The sequence below is a fragment of the Rousettus aegyptiacus genome, unplaced genomic scaffold (assembly GCF_014176215.1).
Source record: "Rousettus aegyptiacus isolate mRouAeg1 unplaced genomic scaffold, mRouAeg1.p scaffold_m13_p_7, whole genome shotgun sequence".
NCBI classification, from domain to species: domain Eukaryota; kingdom Metazoa; phylum Chordata; class Mammalia; order Chiroptera; family Pteropodidae; genus Rousettus; species Rousettus aegyptiacus.
The window spans coordinates 89,913,863-89,920,136 of record NW_023416310.1 but is presented as its reverse complement, the minus strand read 5'-3'; the positions used below and the strand labels follow the sequence as shown (position 1 = coordinate 89,920,136).

General features: G+C 49.0%; 1 pseudogene; it reads right to left on the bottom strand.

Moving 5' to 3' along the window:
- Window positions 1-711: 711 nt before the first annotated feature.
- Window positions 712-827, bottom strand: LOC118606164 (annotated as a pseudogene).
- Between the last annotated feature and the right edge of the window lie 5,447 nt (window positions 828-6,274).

The following is a 6,274-nucleotide window of genomic DNA, read 5'->3' as shown; positions in this document are numbered from 1 at the left end:
GAGCCACTGGCAGGACTCAGCCAGGCAGAAGTGCACTTGCTTCAGTGCAGGTCTAGTGACAGCCAGGCCTGCAGGTACTGCCTGCGGGATGAAGAAAGCGTGCGCAGCCCTGGAAGTGCTGCACCCCTAGAGTCAAAAAGCGTAGAGGCCTGCGGGAAGAGCACTGCATGACCCAGCACAAGGCTGGAGGTCCAAGGCTGCACTCATCCTCCTTGGGGCTGGCTGCAGAGCTAAGACGGCATCAGGACAGGCTCTGACCCATGGGAAGGAGGACCTGAGTCCTAATCCTGCCTACTGCCGGCCCACTGTGGGACCTTGAGCAAATCCCTTCTCCTTTGTGGAGCCCCCTCCTCACTGTAAAATCAGGATGGATGTACTGGCTCTGACTGTCGTGTCTGATTGCTTGCTGGTGTACAACTCTATCTTCAGCACATGTTCACACTCAAATAAATGGCTATTCCTATCATTGTTATAACAGTAATAACTGTTATTTGATCCTCACGATTATCTGAGAAAAGTTGGCATCAGCAGCAATTTTCTCATTGACAGAGATGGTACACATGAATGTTTTGGTACACAGAAGGACTTCATAAATTTGATAACAATTCATCTGTTTTGTCCTACCAGGCCTCTTGGTGCCTAAGGCCAACATCAGTCCCTGGCCTGGGCTTAGTTTCCATTTCTCCTTTTATATTTTTATTTTTTTATTTATGCCTATAGCACCTGGTCTTCCTAGGTGGTCTCCCATCCAAGTACTAACCAGACCCGACCCTGCTTAGCTTCCGAGATCAAACATCAGGCTTGTTCAGGGTGGCATGGCCATAGACCATGACTCCACTGGGGCACGAACCCAGGACCTTCTGCGTGTAAAGCAGATGTGCTAACTGCTACACTATGGAACCATGTCCTGGGCTTGGTTTCTAAAGCTGGCCACGTGGCAGCTTTTCTATGGTAGTAGTGATCTCAGCCTCACTTCCCAGGTAGGCCAGGCCAGCCTGTCTCCCTGCTCCTTTCTCCCCATGTGCATTCTTGCTTTCTTCCTCCCCCGGGCTATCTTCATTTCTCCTCCTTGTTTGATCCAGCCCTCAGGACCAACCTCTGAGACCCAAGTGATGGTCCTGGCTGGACCCCCAATTCTCTGGTTGCTTTAGGTAGTCCCATCATGGCTGCTCTTGGCCTCAGTTTCCCCATGTGAAATAAAACCTTGAACTGTATCACCTCTAAGTTCCTTGCAGTTGTGACACTGGGAATGGCAGGTGCAGTAGTGTCAACCACAAAAGGAAGTGATCCTAGCTACTTGGACTCCCTTGGCTCAATGAAGACCTGTCAGACCCACAGTCAGGAGAGTGGAGCAATCACTTCTACAGCTGTGAAGGTGTATAGCCATCAATTCACAGACTGTAGGCAACCAGTGGGCAGGTCCATGCCCATATTAACTGACCCTCACGTCTTCAGCCCAGCACAGTGCTCAACACATGAAAGTTCCTCAATAAATAATTTTCAAATGATTGTAAGCTGGAACAGCAGTATGCTAAGTATTATTGCTAGAAACTGAGTTTGGAGTCAACAAAGTCAAGTTAGGGCTCCTTAACCTTAACTTCCAGAGAAAAGCTCCCTCACCCACCTCTGCCTTTTTCTCCAGGTTCAAACTGCTACATCAGCCCAGTCTAGGTGTGTGTGTGTGTGTGTGTGTGTGTGTGTGAGAGAGAGAGAGAGAGAGAGAGAGAGAGAGAGAGAGAGAGAGAACAAGACTCTATTCACTTATTTTAGCTAACTAGAGAAAACTTCAAATCTGCAGGCGTCCTTACCCTGCCCAATAATCATTCGTTTATTTCCAAACATTTCTAAAGAACATCTGTGTGGCTGAAACTACAGAGAGGGTATGCGGGACAGGCATGGAATTTAGGCAGTGAGAACATTTGGTTCCTAGCCCCACCTCTGACAGACACTCTTTGTATGACCTTAGGCAAGTCACTCCTCTCTTTAGTGACCTTGGTGTCATCGTCTATAAAACAGGGATGTCGGACTTGCTAATATCTAAGGATCTTTCATTTCTTATTATCTGTGATTGGAGTCTCAACCTGTGAGCTACAGATTCCTGGAGAGGGACGGGGTTTATATTATGAGGTCTGGGAAGTTGTTGGTGCATTAAACATTAACCATAAACTAAATACATGAAATTACAACTCCTTTCATGTGTGTTGGAGTAAATAGGCTATTGCACTTTGCAAAAGGGTCTCATACTTTAAAAGGCAGAACCTCTGATGTGAATGGCATTGTCTTACGTGGAGCTTACAGTTTTGCAAAGAAGTTAGAATCTAAGTAACTTGAATACAAGGAGAGAAATAGATGTGATTCCAGGAAGTTCAGAGGCAGGAAAAACCCATGATCTTTTAGGGGTCACGGACCTCACTGAAAATCTGAGAAAATTACTGACTCTTCCCCATAAAAATGTACATATGCACCAAACTTCACGTACAATTTCTTGGTGATCACAGGCCTCCTAGTTCATCTCACAAACCTCAGGTTAAAAACTCTTGATTTAGGTAAACCCATAAATATAAGTCAGAGTCTGGAACAAATCCTTCACTTGAATTCTTGAACAAGAGCACCACACAAATTATAAGGAGAGACTAGAGACACACGGGGTCAATGGCCTAGGGACCTGGGGGGCCTTGACCAGAGAGAGAAGGGGGGACGGGGAAGCTTGGACGAAATAAACCATGAGCCATCTTCTGTGTTCCTTCTGCTAGATGAAGCAATTCTTTGAGCTGTTTTGAAAGACCAAACTCATAAGCTTCAAAATATAAACAAGCAGAGCCTCTTAAGTCATTGGGGAATTGTTTATGAATATAATTATTGGATTTAATTGTCTGTACATAATAAACGAAACTGGGCTGAGAGAGTCTGCAAGCTCCATGATTGGATGGCAAAGAGCAGAGAACAGGAAGGGCCCCTGCTGGGACGAAGCTCCATCCAAGATGATCCTATTCAGAGGCAAGACCGCCAGCCAGAAAGCTGGTCCATTCTCATGAACATGTTCCTCGGGGTGCTAGAAACCTGATGGACATGCCAGATTTAAAAGGTGAAAATATGCGTTTGATCCTTAAGTGGTAATAATTTTAAAAGTCACGATGGCTAAAGCTGCCAGCACTGCAATTATACCCAGCGGTCTTGTGGCAAAGGACAAAAGAACCAATGGCCAAGTGAATTTTGATTGAAGCTGCTTGTCAGCCAAGGGCATGGACCCCCTGAGTGGCTGTGGAGGTGGACCGGCTGTGGAGGAGAAAGGAAGTGCTCGCCACAGAAAGCAGGCTTCTCACGTGTTAAGATACTGTATCTGAATTCCCAGGGCATCTTGTTACAATGCAGATTCTGATTCAATTGCTCTGGGGTGGAGCTGAGATTCTGCATTTCTAACAGGCGATGCTGTTGACTGGTTCTCTAGCCAAAGTTTGACAGTGAGCTCAGAGATAATGGCCATGACAGCAGAGCATGGCTAAGCCTGTGAACTTCAGAGTCAGGCAGGCCTGGGTTTAAATTCTAACTTCCCCTTCTCACTAATTGAATAACCCTAGTTACTGGGGCTGTTAGAGCCTCAGATTCTGAGGCAGGATTATTTGTTCATTCAACAAATATGTATTTAGCGCCGACTCTGTGTGAGGCTGATCCTGGGCCAAAACGGGCCCTGTTTCTGCTCTCACGAATCTGACATCCTTGGGACGATGGATGGGAAGTATTCAGTACAGTGCCTAGCACATGATAAAAGCTCAACACATGATATCTATTTTTATTAGAAAGAGTATTGTCAATTTCAAGCGCCCAGGGGAGAGAACTTTTTTGTTAAATGCTGACTGTATAAAAGGATTTGGGATTTAGTCTGCCATCCAGGGGACACAGATGTGAAAAGTACATGGTCCCTCTCCTTGAGGAGCTCGTGGTTTAGTGGGGAGATGCATATTTAGCCTAAGTGGCCCCTGGGAGCCAGCCGGCTCTCCCTGACAGCACACCTAAGATACAGGTTCACTCTGCTCACACACTTAGTCCTGACCACCAGCCTCCACTCACTCCTTAAAGCTAGCCCGGGTTCTCTCTTGATTGTCTCTCCCCCAACTTTAGTTGTCTTATTCTGCCTCCCATCTATCTGCCCTTTTCTCATTCTTTTGATCCTGATCTCACTTCCGCTACCCAGACAGCCCATAGACCTCCCACTGGGAGCTAGGCACCACCCTTTGGGCTTCCCTACCTTCTTGCCCACCAGGGGCCTACTGGAATGCTCTGCAAAATCTGCCTACTGTCCTCAAGCAAAGGCCCAGCTGAGCAGGATAAGCCTAAGTGGTTGGAGTTCCCGGATACAGGAATAGCAGCCTGCTTCCAGGTAGGCTGGGCTTTGGCGCCTGTATCTGGGCCTCCCAGTGCTTCCTTTCGGGTCCAGGTTTTGCTGCAGCAGGGTTCTGAGTCAAGGCCAGTGAGAAGAAGCAGGGGCAATGTCAGGATACAGCCAATGACAGGAGACCCAGAGGCAGCCTTAACCTTCAAGTGAACTACAGGTACTTGGCAGAGGCTTATTGACAAACTATCGCATGCAGCACTGAGCCCTGGGGACACAGTGAGGAGCGGGGTGAGTCCTGCCTTCGTGGTGCTTACAGTCTAGCACAGAAACCAGAAAGCCGACAAGTCGGCAGGGCATTTCAGTACAGCACAGTGGGCCCCACCATGGGGGCCACAGGGAACTGGCGTGAGCACTCAGCAGAGCCTTCCCAGGAAGTGGTCCTTCAGTGGGGACCTAAAGGAAGGGAGGTTAGGGAGGGAAAGAGTGTTCTAAAATGAATAAACAGTACACACAAAGGCTGGATTAAGAGGGCTGGTCCCTATGGTCAGAGTGACAAGTGTGCAAGTGAGCCCAGCAAGGAATGAGGCCAAGGGCAGGCTGCAGAAGGTTGGCCATCCTAAGGAACGCAGACATTCTCCTGAGAATGGGGAGTCACAAGGAAAGGTTCTATAGTACAATTCAGCAGTACAATGATTAGCCCCCTTTTACAGATGGGGAAATTGAGGCACAGAGTGGTAACTGGTCTGAGGTCACACTACCAGAAGGTTAAGAGTGGGGGGGGGGGGGCAGGACCCAATCTTGGCAGTCTGCGGCCAGAGCCTACTCTCTCAAGCACGTACATACATGGATACAAACACACGTGCGTTAAAATGAAAAAAAAGAAAAAGAAAAAAACTGCACCAGGACGCCCGGCTCAGCCAGAGGCTGTACAGGCAAACTCTATTTAAACCCATTTAACAAGGAGCCTCTTAATGATCTCATTAGCCTGGACAGGGCCCTTAGGAAACTTGAGGTGAGGCCCTGCTTTAAATGGGGCTTCTTTGAAGTGGCCACCACCTGAAGCAGCCACCTGAGAGGGCAGAGAACAAAGCCGGCCTGTGAGCCCCACGCCCGCTTGGGCAGGTGCCATGGGCCTTCTCGCACAGTACGGCTTGGCCTCGGTGTGGCCCAGGGCGCCCGGCAGGTTTCCATTAGCTCGCTCCCAGCTGCCCTCTCTACAGGCTCATTCAGATGGGTGAGCTGGCTGGCCACAAATGAGGTCATACATCATGATGGTGGCAGCCGGGAGGAGCCTGTGGCCTTCACTAGGCTCACCCTCTCAGGTCTGGACTTCCAGGCTCCCCTCAGCCCTGGTCTGACTCATGACCAGAGATATCCCATGAATGAGGTCTCCTTGACTCCAGCTCAACCTCCATCCTCTCTGCCCCTCAATTTTCTTCATCAGTCCTATCTCTAGACTAAGCCTTGTTCCCTTCCAGCCACCCAACTCTGATTTCTCTGTGACTCCTGTATGTATGGGTGCCTATCTTCATTAGTAGCTATGGATACCCCAATCCAACATTCCTCCATCCACATGGATGTCTGCTTCTCTATGCAGCTCTGGGTCCTCTGGGCTCCCTCTCCCTCTGGCTGGGTCCCCATGTAGTGGGAGGGCCAGCATCCCAGCAGGGCCATGCTACACACCTTCCAAACCGCCCCAGCAAAGGCTCAGGATGACTGACCTTCCGAGAAATAAGCACCCAGCTAATTGTCCCACTACCGGGTGCAAAATTCAGACAGGCAGAAGGAACCAATTCACCTTTCCAGAACTGTATGCCGAGGCCCTCCCAGCAGGCTGCGGCTGAGGCCCCTGCCTATTAATAGTCAAGCAGCTGTTTGCCTCCCTGAATGAGGCTCTTTATTGCAAGCTGCGTTGACAAAACAGATCCCGCTCCTTCCTGC